Source organism: Miscanthus floridulus, chromosome 15 (genome assembly GCF_019320115.1).
Source record: "Miscanthus floridulus cultivar M001 chromosome 15, ASM1932011v1, whole genome shotgun sequence".
Lineage (NCBI taxonomy): Eukaryota > Viridiplantae > Streptophyta > Magnoliopsida > Poales > Poaceae > Miscanthus > Miscanthus floridulus.
In genome coordinates this window covers 18,913,056-18,936,694 of record NC_089594.1, presented here as the reverse complement: position 1 = coordinate 18,936,694, position 23,639 = coordinate 18,913,056, and the positions used below count along the sequence as shown (strand labels likewise).

Below are 23,639 nucleotides of genomic sequence, written 5' to 3'. Positions count from 1 at the left end.
GTAAAAAGAAGGGTAGATGTGGCCACAAGGCAGTCCCTCTTGATTTCAGAACAATTGCGCAACATTTCCTCTCAAACAAAGAATTGACATAGAAGATGTGTCTAGCACTACGCCAGATTTGCACATCACTGCCGGCATCATCACTGCCGGATTTGTGAGAACCGGACAGTGATGTACCTTCACTGCCGGTTATGAGCTTGAAAATGAAAAAATGATTGGGGCTGGGCTAAAACCGGCAGTGAAGGACCACATCACTGTCGGTTTGTGGCTTGAATCGGCTAGTGTTTTGGCGGGCACTCATCACTGCCGGTTTAAGCCAAGAGCCGACAGTGATTGGGCTCTATCACTGTCGGTTCTAGCCAAGAACCGACGGTGATAAGCCTACAACACAAAAAGGCTATAGCCGTCCTCTCCTTCCTCCTCTCTTCCATCCCGAGAACAGAGGCGCGCGTTTGGACCCTTCCCTCCATTGTTGCGGCTGCTCTTCACCATGAAGCTAGTGCTTGGATTTTGAAGAATGGCTTGATCTTTTTGCTTTAAGGTTAGTAACAAACATCCACTCCTTTGATTTTGTTGCTTAATTAGCTTCGTTTTGATGGCTACATTGCTTGATTCTCATTCTAGTTCTTTCTCCATTCTAGAGAGCACTTTTCCAATTGGACATTTGTGCAAGGCTCAAATTGTGGTGAATCCATCATCCAAAAGGTTGGTGTCTATGAACACATTTAAATTCCTAGCTAATTATTCCATGGTGGTCAAGATCATCATTGTTAGTATGTGATGCTATAATTAGTTCTTAGAAGTAGAGTAGAATAGTTGTTCTTCAATATTGTGCAATAATTGTTTTTTACTACGATTTTCAATTTACAGGGCCGGGGCTACCAATTTCAATTTTCCAATAATTAGTGTACAATAATGTTTTCCAAAAATGGTACTTTCGAGCTACAATTGTTGTTCATGAAGCTCGATTTCTTATTAATTCTTTGTAATTACTGTCTCAGTATTTTTTTGTGCAGAGATGGATCGAGAGTGGATGCATCTGTCCCGAACGGACAAGCGGTACATGCATGGCGTCAGCCAGTTTATCACCGATGCCAAAGCCCATGCTGGGAATGCAAACCCTGTCTTCTGCCCATGCAAAGATTGCAAGAATCATAGGAACTTTCGTCAAATTGAGTCTATACGATCGCACTTGATTACCAGGGGGTTCATGCCAAACTATACGATATGGACTATGCATGGCGAGGTTGGTGTGAATGTTCTGCAGGAAAACGATGATGATGTGGACATGCCTGACGTAGCCATCCACGATGCTGACGAGGAACCCGGTGTCAACACGGAACCTATGGCCACAGTTAATAATGTGTTTAGGAACACGCTAGCTGACGACACCGAGGATAACGATGGCATTTCTCAGCTGCTACGTAATGTAGAGACCGGATGTCTTAGTGAAAGACAGCTGAGAAAGCTAGAGAAAATGAGACAAGATGGCAAAACACGATTGTATAGGAATTGTCCAATGAGCAAACTAGAAGCCGACATCATGCTGTTAGAGTTCAAATCGACAAACGGATTGAGCGATAAAGGCTTCGATCAGTTGTTAGGTATAATAAGGAAAATGCTCCCTAGAAAAAAATGAGTTGCCAGAAAAGACATACTTGGCCAAGCAAATGATCTGCCCCATCGGCCTCGAGGTTGAAAAAATCCACGCGTGTTCCAATGATTGCATATTGTACCGTGGAGAAAAATACAAAGACTTAGACAAGTGCCCCAAGTGTGAAGCTCCACGGTACAAGGAAGGGCCGTCAGATGAGGGTACCAAGACCAGAGGAGGTCCCGTAAAGGTCGTTTGGTATTTCCCTATAGCTCCCCGGGTGCATAGGCTGTTTGCATGTGCAAAGTCAGCCAAGCTATTGCGCTGGCATGGCGAAGAGCGTAAGAAAGATACAATGATGAGGCACCCCGCCGATGGGCATGACTAGAGGACTGTCAATACTATGTTCTATAAGGACATCGGTGGAGAGGTAAGGCACCTTTGGTTTGCTTTGAGCACTAGATGGGATGAATCCTTTCGACCAGGTTAGAAGCAATCATAGCACCTCGCCAGTGACGCTCTGTATATACAACCTTCCACCTTGGGTCTAGTATGAAGCGGTCATACATCCAGATGCCACTACTGATCCAAGGGCTCAAGACAACCTAGGAATGACATCGATGTGTTTCTAGAACTAGTGATCGATGAACTAGTGGAGATGTTTGAAAAGGGTGTGCCGGATGTTTGGGACGAGTACAAAAAGGAACATGTCACGATCAAGGGAGTACTTATCGCTACAATCACCGACCTGCCAGGTCGAGGTTCGTTGTCCGGAGAGAAGACAAAAGGCTATACTGGATGTGTCGAGTGCTTGGACGACACCGATGCGGTAAATCTGCCAAATAACTCAAAGATAGTTTATATGGGACACCAGTAGGTTCCTCCCTAAGGATCACCCTTACCGCAGGAACAGAAAAGATTTCAACTGGTACTATTGAGAAACGCTTAGCTCCAAAATATCGAGACGGGCCTGCGATACTTCGAGAACTCAACAAACTGGAGGTTGTCCTTGGGAAGGGGGACAATGCAGTAGCAGCGCCTGATGGGAGCATTTGGAAGAAAAAATTGGTTTTCTAGAAACTACCTTACTAGGCCATTTCTGAGTGTACGCCACTATCTTGATCCCATGCACATCACTAAAAATGTGTGCGCTAACACTCTTAACACCTTGATGGACACCGGGGGGACATCGAAGGATTCACTAGCCACACACCTGGACATGCAACACTTGGGAATCAGGAAGGAGCTGCATCCCGTGGAGCTAGAGAATGGCCAGTTCGAACTTCTGGTTGCGTCATGGACATTGAAGAAGGAAGAAAAGCGTGCGCTTATTTCTTTCTTCAATGAACTCAAAGTCCCGATGGGCTACTGTGCGAACCCAAAGAGGCTAGTGAATATGAGAGAACTCAAGTTCAACTATGGCCCTATGAAGGCCCATGACTATCATGTCATTATGACTCAGCTGCTCCCTATTGCCCTGTGTGGTATCCTCCCCCCAAAGGTCCGCGCCCCAATCATAAAGCTTTGCTCGTTCTTCAACGCGATCTCAAAAAAGGTCATTGATGTGTCCACGCTAGAGCAGCTGCTAGCGGGACATAGCCGAAAACTATCGTTAGGCTTGAGATGCATTTCCCGCCTGACTTACTTTGATATCTCATTGCATCTGCTCATTCATCTTGTTGACCAAATTAGAGCCCTTGGCCCAATGTACCTGCATCAGATGTTCCCTTTTGAAAGATTGATGAAAGTTTTAGGAGGTATGTTAGGAACAGATTCAGGCCAGAAGGGGCATGGTTGAAGGATGGTCAACGGAGGAGGCCATTGAGTTCTGCACATATTATCTGGACATCAAAAGGGTCGGAGTTCCAGAATCTCATCACGAGGGAAGACTACGTGGCAAAGGAACGATCGGGGAGAAATCTGTTACAGTAGACTGACCCTGTTTATTTCAGACAGGCACAGTTCGCTGTTCTCCAGCAAGCTGAGGGTGTGATGCCATACATTGACGAGCACAGGCAATCGCTGCAAACTCTGTATCCGAGCAGGTCACAGGCTTGGCTGGATAAAAAACATAAGGAGGAATTTGTCAGCTGGTTACGACGTCGCTTGCTTGGAATAAAGTTGGGTAATCAACTGGATGCCTTAGCCAAGGGGCCTTCGAGTACATATCTTAAGTACCAAGGGTATGAGATCAATGGATTCACATTTTACACAAAAAAGCAAGATAGAAAGAGCACATACCAAAATTGTGGTGTTCGTTTTGATGCTCACGACGAAAACGGCAACGTGCAGGCGACATACTATGGTTTCATAGAGGAGATATGGGAGCTAGCCTACGGTCCATTGAAGGCAGCTCTTTTTCGCTGCCAGTGGGTCTGGCTCGAGGAAATCAACACTGATAGCGAAGGGTTCACTACCGTTGATCTCACTAAGACCGCATACAGAGACGACCCCTTCGTCCTTGCAAGAGATGTTATGCAAGTCTTCTATGCAAGGGACAACAAGACAAAAGGAAGGCTAAAAGTAGTCCTAGAAGGGAAAAGGAAGATTGTCGGTGTCGATGGAGTGACGGACGAAGAAGACTACAGGGGCTATCAGGAAATGCATCCATTCGGGGCGAACGTACCCCTACCTATCCTTCAAGAGGGTGACGAACCTGCTTACTTACGAATTGATCACAATGAGGCCCTCATTGTTGATGTACCTAAAGATAGTTAGATTATTGTTAACTATGTAATCATTATGCAGACGTTGTATCAGTAATTCGCACTGAATATTTAATTTATATTTTGTGCGCATCTCTACAATTTAATTATTGACTATGTAATCAAATATTAAGATGATGTTCACAAACACTATTATTTGATAATTATAGACCATTAATTAATTATCATAGAATTAAATAATCAAGACACTAATTTTTTGTGTTATTTTAGAATATAAACTAACTGCATTATTTCTATTAATAAATAAATAAATAAAAGCAAACTAACTAAACTCCCTATCCTAGCTCAACGGTTAAGGCCGCGCACTCTGTACTCTGAGACCCACGCTCGAATCCTAGGCGGGTCAAACTTTTTTGATTTTGCATTTATTATTTAGTAGTGCATTACGATGGGATAAAAGAAAAAAATAAAACCATTCTAACCGAACTCCCTATCCTAACTCAATGGTTAAGGCCGTGTACTCTTGACCCCGCGACTCGCGCTCGAATCTCAGGCGGGCCAAACTTTTTTATATTTTTTACAAAACGGCTACAATGGCAGGCTCCAAACCGACAGTGTTTTTTTATATTTTTTTAGTAAAAGATGGCGGCAGGGCCCTTCACTGCCGGTTTTGGTTTGAAAACCGGCAGTGATAGCTTCTATCATAGTCGGTTGCTCAAACCGACACAGAAGGCCCAATTCACTGTCGGTTTTTAAACTAAAACCGACAGTGATGTGTAGATGCTCCTCACATGCCAACAGTGCTCCTATGACCACAACAGTTGGAACACTGCTCCTACCTACCCTGACAACTTTAGTTCAGAAATAAAAATGTATCACTGACTGCTAGCCTCTATAAAATGGCCCTCGGCCAGGAGCTAGCCTCTCCATGCATGTTGGTTTCAGCCAGGCCTTATCAACCATGATACAATAGTTTTTCCTCTCACAACAAACCACATATATCGTTATGCATCGTAGTCCACCAAAATGGTGCACACATGAGGTACTAGAAGAATGCTACTGAAGATAGAGCAACGCCTAAGATTAGAGATGCCACTGAGGTTCACAGAGCCATCCGCTGTGGTGCAGCTCTGGACTGTATGTCCAGAGAGACCTGGTGTGCTCTCGGCAATTTCCTGTCCTCGGAGCAGCATTGGTTCATCGGTGCGGTGCCGAGCTGAATCTGATGTGCTCTGGACTGTACTGAGAAAAAGGCCATGTACAGCAGAGGCATGGATTCATCGATGCCACCTTATCATCTCCAACCGGTATAGCTCGTAGACCACCTCGGTGCTGTTGTTTGACCCTAGTTGGTGCTAGAATTATGCTACTGAGGTGGTTAAATTATAATGTGTTGATACACATTGATGGTAACATTGACCAGTACGCAAATAGGTCTTTATTATCGTATATGGAATTTTAGTGTAAGGTCTTTGTTATCGTATATGTAACTTATTTCTAATTTTTTTGTAATTTTTTTATGTATTTCATTACTATCTAAATAAATATATCGTTTTTTGCTAAAACTTTCCCACTGTAGTATCTAAATAAATATATCCTTTACATATATGCACCTTCACTGTCGGTTCTATTTAGAAACCAGCAGTGATAGTAACTTTCACTGTCGGTTCTATTTAAAAACCTAGCAGTGATGTCCATGCCCCCCTATATAAAACAAACTGCAGGCCACATACATCTATCCCACCCATCCACGAACTCTCTCTGTCTCACTTCTCATGACATCCACTCTCTCTCTCTATGTGATTTGGTCATGGCTCTTGCATTTTTCAATGGTATTGATATGTTGTCTTCTCCAATATTCTATCTATATTCATTTGATCTATATTTATATTCATGTTTCTTTGCATTCTACATTTATATATATTCTTATTCCTTGCATTCGATCTATATTTAATTATGTTGCCATATTTTACTTGGAAGAATTTTTTGTGCATATATTTTATGTTCATATCTTTTTTGCATTTTATCGATCAGGTGGTATGAACAACAGGACCTCCCCCACCACTAAGAACCAGGTTTCCACCCTGGCGATGAGCCATTCGCTCCTAATGTGGCCATTCCACGGTTCCCTGTTCCAGCTATTGTATGAAATATTTTCCAACATCTTTTGTTTTTTCATGCTAACAAATAAGTGTAATTAGTTTAATATCATTGTTGCATGCATATATGTCGCGGACTATATCCCCTAATAGATTGGCTGCGAACAGCACTTAGCTGGTTCTTTATCTCGGACATCAGTCGAGAACACGACATCTAATGCAAGTGGTCGGCTATGGACGTGTGAACTCAGTTTTTCCATCCCTGTGAGGGGTTCAAATCATCGGAACCATATCCACACGACGGGAATACAGAGCCCGGACGTGATAAGCGCCCAATTAAGTGTCGTGCGCATCTGTTTAGAGGCACTTCGACGTATTTGCTATGATGTGCCTGATTTCTCGCACTTCAAGGCACTTGCTTTGAATGCTGGTGATATCCCCGTCCCGCAAGCAAGCGAATGGTTTGCGAGCTACAACCATGCGGATGTGGTAAAATGGTCACTTATACCTGAGTCGTGGTTATTTGTTGTTTATTATTGTAATAACATTCTCTATTTTTTTTCTTTTTCTCAGCATGCAGATTGCGCTCCAGGACCTTACCTATGCTGCATGTGGCTTGTGGGCAGTTCTAGACCAAGCTACAGAGCAACTCGGGTACGATTGGGACTTCTGTAATGGAAACCTCGGCCAGCTCACTATAGAAGGATGCCAGTACTAGCATAAGGATTACTAACAGGGGCAGTGGTCGTTCAGTAGGTTACATCTATGGCAGACCATTCTTTCGGTATTATGAGGCACGAGAGAGTGCACTCATACGGGCATTAGGACTTCATCGATACAAGCGGATACATAATCCATGACATCAATTACCATATATGGCTACAGAGGCATGTTAGTGTGCATGGCCCGATCGATCCCGACAGTGATTCCGATAGTAATTAATGTTTATTTAGCTAGGTTTTCAAGGTCGTAGTTTAATTAGGTTCTAATTTTAATATGTACGGCTTTGTGTGTTTAATTATTGTCATGCATGTAATTCATGTAACATTTGTTGGGCCAACTAGAAATATACATTCCGGTGTCGTATTGGTCGCAAAATTATTCTTAGGCTTGCACATGCCACGTGTGAAGGAAACACCAAGTTTGGGATTTTTCGGAGATGGTTTGCTACTTTCTGAGGTTTAATTGAATTTCCGCGCGACGACACCGTTTAATTATAGGTTGAACAGAGTCTACCCACGAAAAGATCCGAATGGTGCCAAACTTTTACACATGGCTCTAATGTGCCGTAGGGATAAGAATTTTGTGGAGGTAGATGAAAAAATCTATTGGGTCCAAGATGAAATTCACCCTCGTTTGTCTCATTCGGCACAGAGAAAAATATAATAAATAAAAAAAGATCAGAAAAACCTCAGATCCTGTGTGGGGTCTTAATTTGGGTGTACATGCTTGTAAAAAAAATTCAAGCCATTTCGACATAGGCGGAGTATACATGCTTCACAGAGGTACACGTGCCCTTTCATCGAACCACTGACTATACACATAGGTTATCAAGGTTTCTGTGGTTCATAGGCATTCCGGCGTCGTATTCGTGTCAAACTTTTTCTTAGGCTTGCACAGTGCCACGTGTGAAGGAAACACCAAGTTTGGGATTTTTCGAAGATGGTTTGCTACTTTCTAAGGTTTAATTGAATTTCCGCGCGATGACACCGATTAATTATAGGTTGAACTGAGTCTACCCACGAAAAGATCCAGAATGGTACCAAACTTTTACACAGTCTCTAATGTGCCCTAGGGATAAGAATTTTGTGGAGGTGGATGAAAAAAATCTATTGGGTCCAAGATGAAATTCACCCTCTTTTGTCTCATTAGCACATAGAAAAATATAATAAATAAAATAACTAATCAGAAAAACCTAAGATCCTGTGTGGGGTCTTAATTCGGGTGTACATGCTTGCCAAAAAAATTTCAATCCATTTCGACATAGGCGGAGTATACATGCTTCACAGAGGTACATGCGCCCTTTCATCGAACCATGACTATACACATAGGTTATCAATGTTTCTGTGGTTCATACACATTCCGGTGTCGTATTTGTCTCAAATTTTTTCTTAGGCTTGCACATGCCACGTGTGAAGGAAACACCTAGTTTGGGATTTTCTGAAGATGATTTGCTACTTTCTAAGGTTTAATTGAATTTCCGCGCGACGACACCGATTAATTATAGGTTGAACTGAGTCTACCCACGAAAAGATCCGGAATGGTGCCAAACTTTTACACAGGATCTAATGTACCCTAGGGATAAGAATTTTGTGGAGGTGGATAAAAAAATCTATTGGGTCCAAGATGAAATTCACCCTCTTTTGTCTCATTCAGCACAAAAAAATATAATAAATAAAAAAACTAATCAGAAAAACCTAAGATCCTGTGTGGGGCCTTAATTTGGGTGTACAAGCTTGCCAAAAAAATTTCAAGCCATTTCAACATAAGAATACATATGCTTCTATTTATTCAGTATATAAAAGAAATTTTTTAATATATATATACATCACTGTCGGTTTCAAAAAACCGACATTGATGAGAATAAACCGACAGTGATACTGGTTATCACTGTCGGTTTATTTTGAAAACCGGCAGTGATATATAAAAAATTAAAAAATTATGCTAGCCCTCGGGTTCGAGCGCGGGTCTTGGGCTGCAGAGTTCAGAGACTTAACCGCTGCGCTAGTATATGATGTGTGCCAAGGGTTATTTACTTTTTCTTTTTGACCTTTAGGTCGCTTAAAAAATTATAAGATAGAACAAAAAAATTTGGGCCGCCGGGGACTCGAACACGGGTCTCGGGGGCTAAGTTGAGGGGTCTTAACCGTTGCGCCAGTAGGAGGAGTTCGAAAGAAAACGAAAACTTATCCTACTTAACACCTAAGTTAACACCTAACTGTTACACAACATCACTGCCGGTTTGGGAAATGACCCGGCAGTGATGTACCCCATCACTATCGGTTTGCAAGCAAAACCGGCAGTGATGAGCTATTTCCCGAAATAAATTAATAATTTATAAAATAGAACAAAAAAAATTGGGCCGCCTAGGACTCGAACACGGGTCTCGGGGGCTAAGTTGAGGGGTCTTAACGGTTGCGCCAGTAGGAGGAGTTCGAAAGAAAACGAAAACTTATCCTACTTAACACCTAACTTAACACCTAACTGCTACAGCACATCACTGCCGGTTTGGGAAGTGACCCGACAGTGATGTGCCCCATCACTGTCGGTTTACAAGCAGAACCGGTAGTGATAAGCTACTGCTATAAAAGTGGCGCGGGTTGAAATTATCCCAATTCATTTCAACCCCGCACCAACCCCTCCCCCCACACCGCCGGAGCACCACCCCACGCCGGAGCACCGCCCCACGCCGTCCACCGCCCCACGTCGGAGCACCGCCCCACGCCGTCCACCGCCCCAAGCCGGAGCACCACGTCATCCATGCCAAGCCAGAGCATCGCACCATCTGGAGCACCATGCCGTCCGTCCCACCGCCGAGGCCTTCAGGAGCGCGCAGACAGCTGCTTTCCCACCCCCATGGTGAGTGTGTGGCTCACTGCCCGCTACGTGTCCGATGAAATGTCCCACAACTGCTTACTTGAATCAGTTTGATCATGCAGTGTGTGCTGTCATACAGTTTGATCATGCAGCTGTGAATGCTAGAACCTAGGTTTGCCACACAGTGTGTGCTGTCTGTTTCTTTGTGTTTCTGGACGCATTGCTAGTAAGTAGTACATTGTTACTTAGTAGCACATTGCTCAGCTCTATTCATCAGTATACTGATAAGAACAAAAGCGTAATTTTATTTTTGGTTACCAGGATAAACATAGCAGGGACTCGTAATACTTGACAGAAATTGCTCTCTGAACGTTAATGGTAGTTTGTTTTCGGAGTACTTCCATTTTCTCTGTGAAACAAACTTACGTTTTCTCTATGAAACCATCTTGTGCATCATTGGAGCTTGGCCGGATACATATGTGAAACCAATGGCTAGCCTCACCTCGTAGCTTGCAATTGCAACTGCGCTCCCATCAGGCGGATACTCAATGTTTTTGGAACTGTGCCACCGATGCTCAATGTTTTTGGATGTGAGGATGGAGTATATATACTTTAGACCTATAGAACTAATATATGTCCAAACTTGTCATGGAATTCTCCATGCTATCAGCATAAAGATGCATAATTATTAACTTATGCAATATTACAAGTAATACATAGTTATGTAGCCTTGTGCATTAAACTGGGAATATTTTCCAACAATCCTATCTTATTATGAGTTTTTGCATGTCACTTTCCTAGGATAGTATGAGATGCATATTTGCCCCTACCAACCATGTAAGTTTTAGATCAAAGTATCACTAATTTGGAAAGATGCTTACCTGCACTGATACTTGTGAAAGAACCTCGCGCCGATGGTTGGGGGATTTATAGTGAGACTGAAGACTCTGAGACATCTCTAGGAGTATATCCAAAAGTCTTAAACTGGCTCTCTAAATCATCATTTGGTTTTTAATGAATAAAAAATATTCTTTATATCTTTCCTACATCTAACAACTATTACTAAGGCACGTGAATAGCTGTTTTCCAAACACTCCTATCTATGCAATGGTTGTGTGTTATTCATAAATATATTAAATTTTATAAGAATACATCATGTTTGAATGACAACCTAATTTACTTAAATGTATAGGCAACCATGGCATGGTATGTAGTGCATGTTGGTCACATGCCTAGGATTTATCAAACCTGGGAAGATTGCTATGCTCAAGTCAATCGCTACCCTGGTAATTTGCACAAAAAATACAACACAGAAGCTGAAGCTTTGAGGGCCTACTATAGTCATCCGGCCTACCTTGCAAACCATGGGCAACCGGCCTACTATGGTCCAATGAATGCAAACCATGGCCATCCGCTGGCACTGGAGATCGAAGAAAAGCCACCCGCTGGAGATGTGAAGACTAGGAAAAATGCTTCGTGGTCTTGGAAAGATGTCATGCTTTTATTTATGGCTATGGTCATCGCTTTTCTTATTTGGAAGTTGATGTAGGCTTAGTTTCGTAGAACAGTAGATGGACTTTGTTGTATGTGGTCAATCAAACAATGAATTTGTTCTAGGTGAACATATGCTATTATTTGACTTTGTTGTATGTGGACTTATTATTAGACTTTTCATTAAACATATTATATATATATGAACATATGCTATTAGTAGTTGTCCGCGGCCAAAACTAACCACGATCGTGTCATAGCCATGACTCATCATCGCCTGTTACCCGTCGCTGAAGAACAGATCGGCAACAAGAAGCGGGTGATATCGCTGGGACAGGAGAGCCACATGATCCAACAAACGGTGACAGTGTCAATCAGGTCAGTGAGAACGAGTAGCCATGGACCTCGTCTGGCCTGCTCAATCTAGGTCAAAATGACCAAGATGGCCGGGTAACTTTGGTATCATGTGACTATGTAGCCACACATGCTAATCAATTGAGAGGGTCATAGCTTACTTGGTGTCTCTAGCAGGAGCCTCCGTCGGTCGAGGAGCCAGAGGGTTCGGGTAGTAGGAAGGCTAGATCCAAGCGAGGCTTGTCAAAGATTCCTGTTGGTAGGAATGCACACTGGCACATTACTGAGTTCGATGAATTCGGGGATCCACTCTCACCGCCTATAGCTTTGACCAAATACAAGACTATCCTCGGGTTACTTGTTAGGGACTTCATCCCGATTAGGTACATGAAGTGGATTGGGAAAGATGATGACCCGTGAAGGGTTCCCGAAAGTGAGAAGGATTACATATGGGATGTCAAGATCCTAGAGTATTTCACTTTCCCAACCTGAGTATGACAGGGAGTTAGTCAAGAAAAAAGCAAAAGAAATCATGGGGACATGCTTCATGAATTTCAAGGGGACATTGTACAAGAATTTTGTCCTCCAAAATAAAGAGCCAGATTTCGATGGTGGATAGTTTAGCAAGCAGAAGGACTTCTGGCAGGATTTCAAGGAATACAGGTTATCTGAGGAGTACTTAGCACTGAGCAGGAAGAATAAAGAGAACTCGCAGAAAGCGACGAATCCTCATCATCTCGGCTCTCGTGGCTACGCCAAAAAGATGCCAGAATTTGAAGCAGAACTTCAAAAGATGGACCGCCTTGCTGAGGAAGGCGTTCAGGTTGAGACAGCCGATTGGGAGACCAGATCGGTATTATACTATATGGGGAGGAATGTACGGCATGCCGAGGGCGGGAGCTTTAGCTCCACAAATGAACCCATGAGTGAACTCATCCAGAGGATCTCTCAGGTAACTGAGCAGGTGAGGCAAGGGACTCACACTTCTAATAGGGAGAAAGACGTGCTCACCCAAGCACTCGGAACCAAGGGGCACCCTGGTCGCATTAGAGGAACCGGTGTTGTTCCTTGGAAACTAGCATTCCCCCAAGAATCTAACACTTTTCGGAGCCGCTCGAGGGGTAGAGCGGAACAGGAGGCAGAGTATTTGAGGTGACTAAAAGAGATGGAAGACAGAATGGAAGCACGGATTGAGGCGACTGTTGAAGCATGAGTAGAGCAAATTTTGCTATCCAAGGGGTCAGGAGTACCACAAAACCCTACTCCTACTGCCTTTAGCCCACAGTTTAGGGGTCGCAGTAGCTGTGGATCGACCCCGCTAGACAAAGAAGAGGCAAATGTGCCTCATTCGGTGGACGGCATCACTGAACCCGTCAATGTCAAGTTGTACATCCGTCAGGAATGGACAAAGGACAAGGTGGCGCTTGGCCAGGCCTGGCCTATAGGAGACGGGACAATTAATGGCCGCCCAATTCCACAGGGGTACGCTCGCGTCACCATTGATAGAATACTTAATAAGAAGTTTAACAAGATACCCATTGAGTACCCCATAGCGGAAGACAGGCCGAAACTTGGTCAAAACAAGGGCTCTCAAATGGCCTGGCGCAAGCGCTTCATTAAGCTTGACCATCAATTGTCCTCTGATGATGAGGATGACTGCAAGATTTCGCCCACCCACGATGATCACTCACCATCTCCCAACAGAGATCACTCCCCTCCTCATCCGGAGCCATCACCCCCGAGAAGACAGAGGTCACCTTCTATTCCTCCTCGCCCGACTCCATCTTCATCAGCCTCGAGAAAAGAGACTCCTCCTCCTCCATCTTCATCAGCGTCGGGAAAACAGAATTCTCGTCGTCATCCTCCTCCTCCTCCTCCACCTCAGCCCAAAACAAGATCAAGGACATCCTTGCAGTCGCAGAAAAGGTCCTTGGATTTGGTCGCTAATGCTCTCAAAGTGGACCAACAGAAAAGAAAAAGGCCGTTCAGTGGCAGCGTTACCACCTTGCTAAAGAAAAATTTACAGCACACATCTCGAAGGAAGATTGTGTTAGTTTCTTCAATCTCTGTGCCTCACTGCCTTCGTTTTTGTTGAAGTCCGAATTCGAAAGGCAAACACAGAATAAATATGCTACAACAAGAGACTGAAGAAATACACAATAATGATTTAAGGAACATACAGAAGTATGTCAAAGACAACCTAGGATTAACCATGGAAGAGGCCGCGACCATCTATTATGATGTACAAGGGACGGCAACACCGGCAATGAAGTATGAAAGGGGCAATCTTTTGGTTCCCTATCATGAGTATAAAAATATGACAACATATATGCGCCAGTTACATGAATATTACATGGCTCAAGCAATAGAGACGAACGACTTTGGTTTTGAGGTTATTATCCGTTCGCCACATGTTTTCCATTATCCTAAGAAGAGAAGTTCGATGTCGAGTGGGAGTGATTGTTCCAGCTATACCAGAAACTGCTCTCTCGATGTTCAAATGTTGACGCTGTGGACTATGTAAGTACCCTACACACACGATATTACAATTAACTACTCTCTCGAGACACAAATTGGTAACTTTTGAGCACTTCCCATGATTTTTATGTAGGTGTATAGCAAAATTTTGCATTCTAAAAAGTAAATGGGATTACATAGGCATTCTTGGACCCCTTGCGAGTCAATGAGAGGACATGTTAGGCCTCCATGGATGTGACGTGGAAGACCTAAAATAGAGATTTATTTGTTGTTTTCGACGAATTCACGATGAAGAACAAAACCCACATACTTCTAGCCTACAACTGCGAGTATGTGTTCTCAGCTTTTAATTTTATTCTTCTTTTTTCGTTAAGATTATTCGATAATTCAGGATTCTATGATTGCAGCAACCATTTCATCTTCATTTGTGTTAATCTTGCCAAAAATCTCATCGAGGTGTGGGACTCGAAGAAAAAACCATTTCATCATCTGGATGCACCGGTGGCAGTGCTGAATTAGTAAGCGGTCCTAATAACATATTATTTTCTAATCACACATATCGCTTTCTAATGTTTCTCCTTTTAATGTTGCTCAGTGTCCGAAGAAGACATATCGGTGGGAAGCCGGTCCCATTCAAGGTTGTCGAAATGGAGGGGAAGTACCTATCACAGCCGGCGGGAAACAATGAATGTGAGGTTTTATGTAATGTGGGCAATGCTTCGCTACATCGGCTGGAAAATCGGAAGAAGCCGATAAGTTGGTGTGTATAATCCCCATTTCATTTATGTCTGTTAATAATTCAACAAAATGATTTACTGTTCCTCTTTGGATATCATCTTTTTTGAACGACAGTGCAAGAAATATAACCATGAAAGGCTATTAGACATGGAGATCATCGCACTGCAATTGGAGCTGGCAAAATTCATCTTAGCCGAGGTATTGGAAAAAGATGGAGTATTTTCCATTGCACAATCCGTGAAGTACAAGGACCAGTATGGCCCAGAGCGGCTCGCCAGATTCTTGTAAGAAGTCCGAGAAGCATGTGTGAAGTCCAAGAACATTTCTTTTTTATTTTGAGGGATCGAGATGTGGATAAGAACATTTGAATTGTAACCGTAACATTTGTAATGTTTAATATTGATGTACCTGTCGTCTACGTAGCGTATCTAAAGCGAAACCCGATTCCATGAAAAATATAAATTAAAATCAATTATAAAACAATAAATTGCGAACGTGACATCACTGCCAGTTATCAGAAAACCGGCAGTGTTGTCGTAAACATGACTGTCAGTTAGCAACAAAACCGGCAGTGATGGCACTGCCGGCTCGAGCCACAAACCGGTAGTGATTCTTACTACAACACTGCCGGTTGAAACACAAACCGACATTGTTGTGGGAACTGAGCACTATCGGGTGGTCCTATGAACCGGCAGTGTTGGTGGAAATGAATACTGCCGGTTGTGTAAAGAACTGGCAGTGAAGTTGAAGAACACTGCCGGTTTGTAGGAACCGACAGTGATAGCTTACCCTCATCACTGCCGGTATGGTTGTGCCGGTTCAAAATCCGGCAGTGATGGGGTATTTTGAACCGGCAGTGATGGGGTATTCTGACGTAGTGTAGTAAACTTGGTATGAGCAAAGCTAGGATACAAAGGTATTTGAAAAAAGGTTTGCTTAGGCGTCACTCTAGTAGCATCAAACCATACCTCACAGATGCTAACAAGAAGACTAGGTTGAAGTGGTGTGTTGACATGATTGAGCAGGGTTTGCTTGGTGATCAAAGATTTAAGGATTTTTTTGATTTTGTGTTCATTGATGAAAAATGGTTCTACCTCTCTCAAAAATCTGAAAAATATTACTTGCTACCCGAGGAAGATGAACCACATCGCACTTGTAAAAACAAGAATTACATCCCTAGGCTCATGTTCTTGTGTGTTTGTGCTCGGCCAAGGTTTAGGAATGGAGAATGTGTTTTTCATGGAAAAATAGGTTGTTTTCCACTTGTCACTTATGAACATGTTGTTAGAAGAAGTCACAATCGTCTTCGTGGAGAACAAGTAATCAAGCCAATTACTTTAATCACAACAGAGGTGATTAGAGATTTCATGGTAAACAATGTGCTGCCTGCCATTCGAGCCAAATGGCCAAGAAAAGATGTGAACAAGACAATTTTCATACAACAAGATAATGCACCTTCCCATTTAAAAGTGGATGATCCTATTTTTTTGAGGCCGCTAAGAAAGAAGGGTTTGACATTCGCCTCATTTGTCAACCACCCGATTCTCCAGATTTTAACATTTTAGACTTGGGGTTTTTTCGAGCTATTCAAGCTATTCAATACAAGAAGGATGCAAAAACAATAAAAGATCTAGTTCCAGCAGTCCAACAGGTAAATTGATCAATTGTTCACTTGTTCCATTGTTTCTTGAACAACTAATATACTCATTGATTGAATTTTTGAACACATGTTTTGTAGGTATTCATAGAGTACTCTCCATGGAAAGCAAACAAGATTTTTGTAACACTTCAGAGTGTTTTGAGGGAAGCCATGAAAGTTAAAGGGTGCAACAAGTTCAAGATTCCTCACATGCAAAAAGAAAAACTAGAGAATGAAGATCGGCTGCCATTGCAAATCTCTTGTGAATCTTCCTTGCTAGCCGAAGCAATTTCTAGCCTTCCTGCAGCAAATTAGAAGAAGAATATTAGAAGATGCAAGCATGTTAGTCTTTGCAGCATGCTAGCCGAAGCAAGAATATTACTAGCAAATTAGTTTTTGCATGCCTGTTAGGTCGACTGAATGAGACATGTACCTTACTGTTCTTTCTTTGCATCTTGCTTCATCTTTGCATCTTCCAACTTCTTCATATTGTAGATCTCGTCCAACTTCTTGATAACGTGCTCAGGAAGAAGTATTGTGTCACCATCCATTTGAAGCTTCTCCACATCAGGAATGTAGAGCTCACAATCAAATTTTTCTATGCCATCAAGTATCCATGTTGTTAGATCGTAGTCTCTATGTACAATACCACAACATGCACACCTGCTAGCTTCACGGCAAGCTTGGTAGCAGCCTTCGTCATCGTTGTCGGCGTGGAACGTGCCGCAGCGAGCACACAGACTCCGACATCACCTCGACGGAGTCCGGCACCACATCGACGGAGTCCGGTGCCATCTCGACCGAGTCCGGTGCCATCTCGACTGAGTCCAGCGCCATCTCTGAGGCCAGCGTCATCTCCGAGTCTGGCATCATCCCTGAGTCCAGCGCCTCCTCCATGGGACGAGCGACCTCCATGGTGCCAGACTCCATGGCGCGAGGAAGGAAGGGAGTATACCGGCGAGTGGCGAGGAAGACGTGTGATGAGTGGCGAGGAAGGAAGGCGCGGCGCGAGGGCGACGAAGACGTGCGGCGAGCGGCGAGGAAGGAAGGCGCGCGGCGAAGAAGGAAAGCGAGCGTGCGGCGCGAGGAAGGAAATTGAAGCGACCGTGCGGTGGCGAGTGAAACGAAGAGGCGAGATCAATGCGGTGGATTGCGAGCGCGTGATTACTGTGGATGGAAGCCGAAACGCAGGGGCAATCGTGTCCAACTCCTCCCTTCGGAGCGTGCTCTGGCATCCTTTGAGAAAACGGGCCAAGAGCCCAGAACGTCTTCCTTTACGAGTATGGAGGGAGTATGTTTATTAAAATAGATTGTATCTTAATGTACATGCGGCGTCATGTAAATATTGTTGCGTACTATAGTAGTTATTACATTAACGAAAAGAGATCTTTAGGAAAACCATAGTTATATCTAATAACTGTAGAAAAAAGAATCTTTACAACTTTTAACACATACACTTATGTTTGTTCCACCATCTTTTATTTGTCAAATATGCAGATGATGCCACTGGATCCGGTCCTCCGACACCCCACCCTAAGAGCGTGCCGGAAAGTCATAGGAGTATCTCGTACGCTGCTATGAAAGGGAATTCATCGAGGCCCCCGGCCAGGACACGTCTAGGTCGTCCTGTAGATAGATGTACCAGAAATCGTCTTTATCATTTTTATTATTTAATAAATAATTATCCGTGCATTGCACGAAAAAATATTATCACAATAATGTTAGTATGAATGTTGTTAGAATGTAAACGAGCTATGGCACTCTGGCTCATGGGCCTAGCGTCCCGCACTAGTAGAGAAACGACTTTTGATCCACTTCGAAATTTGGCTTTAGTCCCGGTATTTTTTGCGCCCGGGACTAGAGAAACCTTTAGTCCCGGTTGGTAGCTCCAACCGAGACTAAAGGTCCCTACCCTAGTCCCGGTTGGAGCTACCAACCGGGACTAAAGGTTAATTTTTACTCCCGGTTGGTCACTCCAACCGGGATTAAAAGTCTACTCCCGGCTGGAGGCTCCGTCCGGGACTATAAAGGGACCTTTAGTCCTGGTTGCTGTCTCCAACCGGGACTAAATGTCCCCTCATATATACCCCTTCTTCCTCCTCGAGCCCGAGCCACTTTGAGCTCAGTGTTCTTGCTTCATTGCCGGCCTCTCTTCTTCATCATCGCCGGTAATCACAAGATTTCTTCGATTCCTCCATCGATTCTTCGGTTCTAAAGGTTACCAACTTTATACTCTCATGTTTCATCTGTAGCATATCTCATTTTATGGACTAGAAATATGTGGTTTTTTATGGTGGATTTTTTTTATTTGTAAGCCATTTAAGCTCAAAATCACTTTAAAGTTTGCATATTTGGATGAAGGAAGGTTAAAGTAGTTATTCAAAACTAGTATTCAGCTTTCATTTCTAGCATTCATAGCACACTTCATGGTTTAGAGATATAGAGAATTTTAGAGTTTTTTTAATTTTATTTGTTTATAAAATGAGAAATTTATATTATATTAAAAATGAGTATAGAGAGTAGATGGCAACTGCTTCCGGTTCGTCGGCCTCTCATCGGGTTCCAAAGCGACTGAGGCCTGATCTCCCTCTCATTGCATGCGGCAAGTGTGAGGAGAAGATTGTGATGGAGTACCGGGTGGGGAAGGAGTGTCCCGACAAGGGCCGTATCTTCTACAAGTGTCCGGATCGCAATGTGAGTTATTTTGTCGCATTTGATGATTATGGTTAATTTATACTTATTTTCATGATGATTGTGATTAAAGTTCTAATTTTTTGTTTTAATTTCAGTGGGATGGCACTGGATGTCCAGGCTGGTACTGGGAGGAAGAGTATGTTGAACACGTGCAAAACTCTCTTGCATAGGCGGCTATGGCAGCTGATGAGGCTGTGATCCTGAGGAATAAGCCCATAGATGTTGAACAAATGCATGATCTGTCTGTTTTAGTTGGGATTGGTCGCGAAATCCTTATGCTGCTGAAGTGCATTTTAACTTTAGTTTTTTTTAGTGGTAGTTGGGATCGTCTACATTGTAGCGAGACTTTCATAAATTAATACCTTGTGTGGTGGCATGCATGTCGTATAATTAACTAATTATGTTCTAGGTTTTAATATGGTATGTATGTCATGTAATGCAGATGAGCCGGCATTGGATGTACAATGCTGATCGCCGCTCCCAAGAGTTCATTGAGGGCGTGCATTCTTTCTTACGTGTGGCCGAGGCAAACAAACGCGATGGTTTCATGTGTTGCCCATGTGCCATATGTAAGAATTTGAAGGAGTATGCTAGCTCAAGGAATCTTTATTCACACTTATTGAAGTCGGGTTTCATGCCAAACTATATTTATTGGACGAAGCACGGAGAAACTGGGGTTGTAATGGAAGAAGGTGAAGAAGAATAATGGGACGATGATGACATTATTGCTGAATATGGTGCCTTCAATGATACTGCAATGGGGGAAGCTGAAGAAGAGGTAGGGGCAGAAGATGAGCCCGCTGATGATCTTGGTCAGGCCATTCGTGACGCACAAAGAGAATGCGAAAGTGAAAAGGAGAAGATCAAGTTCGAGTGCATGCTAGAGGATATCAAGAAATTGCTATACCCAACTTGTGATGCAGGGCAGAAAAAGTTGGGTACCACACTAGAATTGCTGCAATGGAAGGCAAAGAATGGTGTATCTGACAAGGGATTTGGGGAGTTACTGAAAATCCAAAAGAAGATGCTTCCGAATGATAACGAATTGCCCGCCACTACATACGAAGCAAAACAGGTAGTCTGCCCTTTGGGATTAGAAATCCAGAAGATACATGCATGTCCTAATGACTGCATCCTCTACCATGGCGAGGAGTACGAAAAGTTAGATGCATGCCCGGTATGTCATGCATCGCAGTATAAGATCAGACGAGATGACCCTGGTGATGTTGAGGGCGAACGTCCCACGAAGAAAATCCCTGCCAAGATTATGTGGTATGCTCCTATAATACCACGCTTGAAACGTCTATTCAGAAACAAAGACCATGCAAAGTTGTTGCGATGGCACAAACAAGACCGTAAGGTAGACAATATGTTGAGACACCCTGCTGATGGGTCCCAGTGGAGAGCAATCGATAGAGAATTCCCGAAGTTTGCAAATGACACAAGAAACTTAAGGTTTGCTTTAAGTACGGATGGTATGAATCCTTTTGGGGAGCAGAGCAGTAGTCATAGCACTTGGCCTATTACTCTATGTATCTACAGCCTTCCTCCCTAGTTATGCATGAAGTGTAAGTTTATTATGATGCTAGTGCTCATCCAAGGCCCAAGGCAACCTGGTAACGACATCGATGTGTACCTAAGGCCACTAGTTGAAGAACTTCTACTTTTGTGGAACAGACCAGGTGTATGTGTGTGGGATGAGCACAAACAGGAGCACTTTGACCTACAAGCATTGTTGTTCGTAACAATCAATGATTGGCCTGCTCTAAGTAATCTTTCAGGACAATCAAACAAGGGATATAATGCATGCACGCACTGTTTCGATGACATTAAAGGTATATTCTTGAAAAAATGTTGAAAGGTCGTGTACCTTGGCCATCGTTGATTTCTTCTGCGAATCACCCCCTAAGAAAGAAAGGCAAGCATTTTAAAGGTAAGGCAGACCACTAGACCAAGCCGGGCAACCGAACTGGTGAGGATCTACTCAATATGGTCAAGGATGTGAAAGTAGTATTTGGAAAGGCACATGGCAGCGAACCTATTCTGAACGACACCGATGGTCACGCACCCATGTGGAAGAAGAAGTCCATATTTTGGGAGCTACCCTATTGGCAAGTCCTAGAGGTCCGTGGTGCGATCGATGTGATGCACCTGACGAAGAATCTTTGTGTGAACCAGCTAGGCTTCATGGGTGTGTATGGGAAGCCTAATGACACACTTGAAGCACGACAGGACCTGTAGTGTTTGAAAGAACGAGACAACCTACATCCAGAGAAGACAGATGATTGACGCCATTACTTAAGTCCTGCCAGCTACACTCTTAGCAAAGAAGAGAAGGAAAGCATGTTTGAATGCCTAGCAAGCATCAAGGTACCATCTGGATTCTCCTCGAATATAAAGGATATAATAAATGTGTCAGAGAAGAAATTCCTAAACTTAAAGTCCCATGACTGCCATGTGCTCATGACGCAATTGCTTCCAGTTGCATTAAGAGGAATTCTACCTCCAAATGTACGTCTAGCCACCGTGAAGCTATGTGCATTCCTCAATGCAATTTCTCAGAAGGCAATCGATCCAATGGATCTAGCTCAACTACAAAATGATGTGGTTCAATGTCTTGTCAGCTTTGAGTTGGTGTTCCCTCCTTCCTTCTTTAATATCATGACACACCTCCTAGTTCACCTGGTCAAGGAGATTAGCATTCTCGGTCCTGTGTTCCTGCACAACATGTTCCCCTTTGAGAGGTTCATGGGAGTCCTAAAGAAATATGTTCACATCCGTGCTCGGCCAGAAGGAAGCATTGCCAAGGGCTATGGAACAGAGGGGGTCATTGAGTTTTGTGTTGACTTTATTCCCGACCTTGACCCGATTGGTGTTCCTGAATCGCGACACGAGGGGAGACTAAGTGGAAAGGGGACACTAGGGAAGAAACCATATATTGGTACGCAGGACAATTATTTTAATAAAGCACACTACACAGTTCTGCAAAACTCCTCCTTGGTGGATCCGTATATCGAGACACATAAAGAGTTGCTCCGATCTAAGTTTTCAGGGAAGTCTGAAGCTTGGATTACACGTCAGCACATGGAAACTTTCAGTGACTGGTTGCGAAAAGAATGTCAGGGTGATGAGAGTATTGATGAGCAACTGTATTTGTTGGTAGGCAGCCATCGTGGCATATCCTCACATACAAAGGGTACGAGATAAATGGAAATACATTTTACACAGTAGCCCAAGATAAAAGGAGCACCAACCAAAACAGTGGTGTCTGCATAGATGCCACCGACCCTAATAGAAATAAACAAACATATTATGGCTGCATAGAGGAGATATGGGAACTAAACTATGCACCTACTTTTAAGGTACCTTTGTTCAAGTGCCAATGGGTAAAGGTGACTGGAGGCGGGTAGCAGTCGATAACCAGTATGGAATGACAACCGTGGACCTCAATAATATTGGGTACAAAGACGAATCGTTCGTCCATGCCAAGGATGTGAATCTGGTGTTCTATGTCAAGGACATGTCTACAAAATCTAAGAGAGGGAAAAACAACAACGACCCAATCAATGAGCCAAAGCGCCACATAGTTCTTTTAGGGAAAAGAAACATCATCGGAATTGAAGACAAGTTAGACATATCAGAAGATTATGAAAAGGATGACCGAATTCCACCCTTCACAGTGAACAAAGACCCAAGCATCCAGCTAAATGATGAGGACACTCCATGGTTACGGTGCGATCATAACCAAGGGATATACGTTAAGAAGAAGTTCACTACTGTGCCCGCTTGATATATATAGTGATGTTTAATTGTGTGTACTAGAGGTATTATGTAATAATTGTGAATTCAGAGATGTTTAGGTGTTTCCTTTTTTTTCTATGTTCAGATTAAATTTGTGTTTGATGGTGGGATTTCCATGTCGTTTTTGGACAATGAGTGATGAAAAAATGAAAAGATTTACGTTAAAATGATGTGAAAACAAATTTCCAATCGAAAACAAAACTTTTAATGATTTAAATTAAACACTACATTTTTGCATTAATGAAATAGTAATTATTAATGACATTATGTTTCAATATTTATAAGAAAAAACAAAAAACTTTAGGTTACACAATTTTCGTGTGTGCAATAAAGCAAAAGTAAATCCATATTCTTTTAAAATAATTTTATGCCTTGTATTTAATTTACTGTGCAATTAACAAGACTTTAACATTTTATAGAAAGAAATAAATAAAAAACAAATGGAGCTTGAAACAGGCGGGAAGTGAAACTGCAGCCCAACTTTAGTCCCGGATAGATCTACCACCCGGGACTAAAGGTGGGCTGCATTTTTTTGCGACTCGCCAAAA

At 43.0% G+C, this 23,639-nt stretch overlaps 1 long non-coding RNA gene across 1 annotated transcript; it reads left to right on the top strand.

Moving 5' to 3' along the window:
- Positions 1 to 217: 217 nt before the first annotated feature.
- LOC136509642 (uncharacterized) lies at positions 218 to 1,853 on the top strand. Its single transcript, XR_010772406.1, has 3 exons — positions 218 to 541; positions 642 to 705; positions 1,017 to 1,853. It is a non-coding gene; the product is annotated as an uncharacterized lncRNA (long non-coding RNA).
- The last annotated feature ends 21,786 nt before the right edge of the window (positions 1,854 to 23,639 follow it).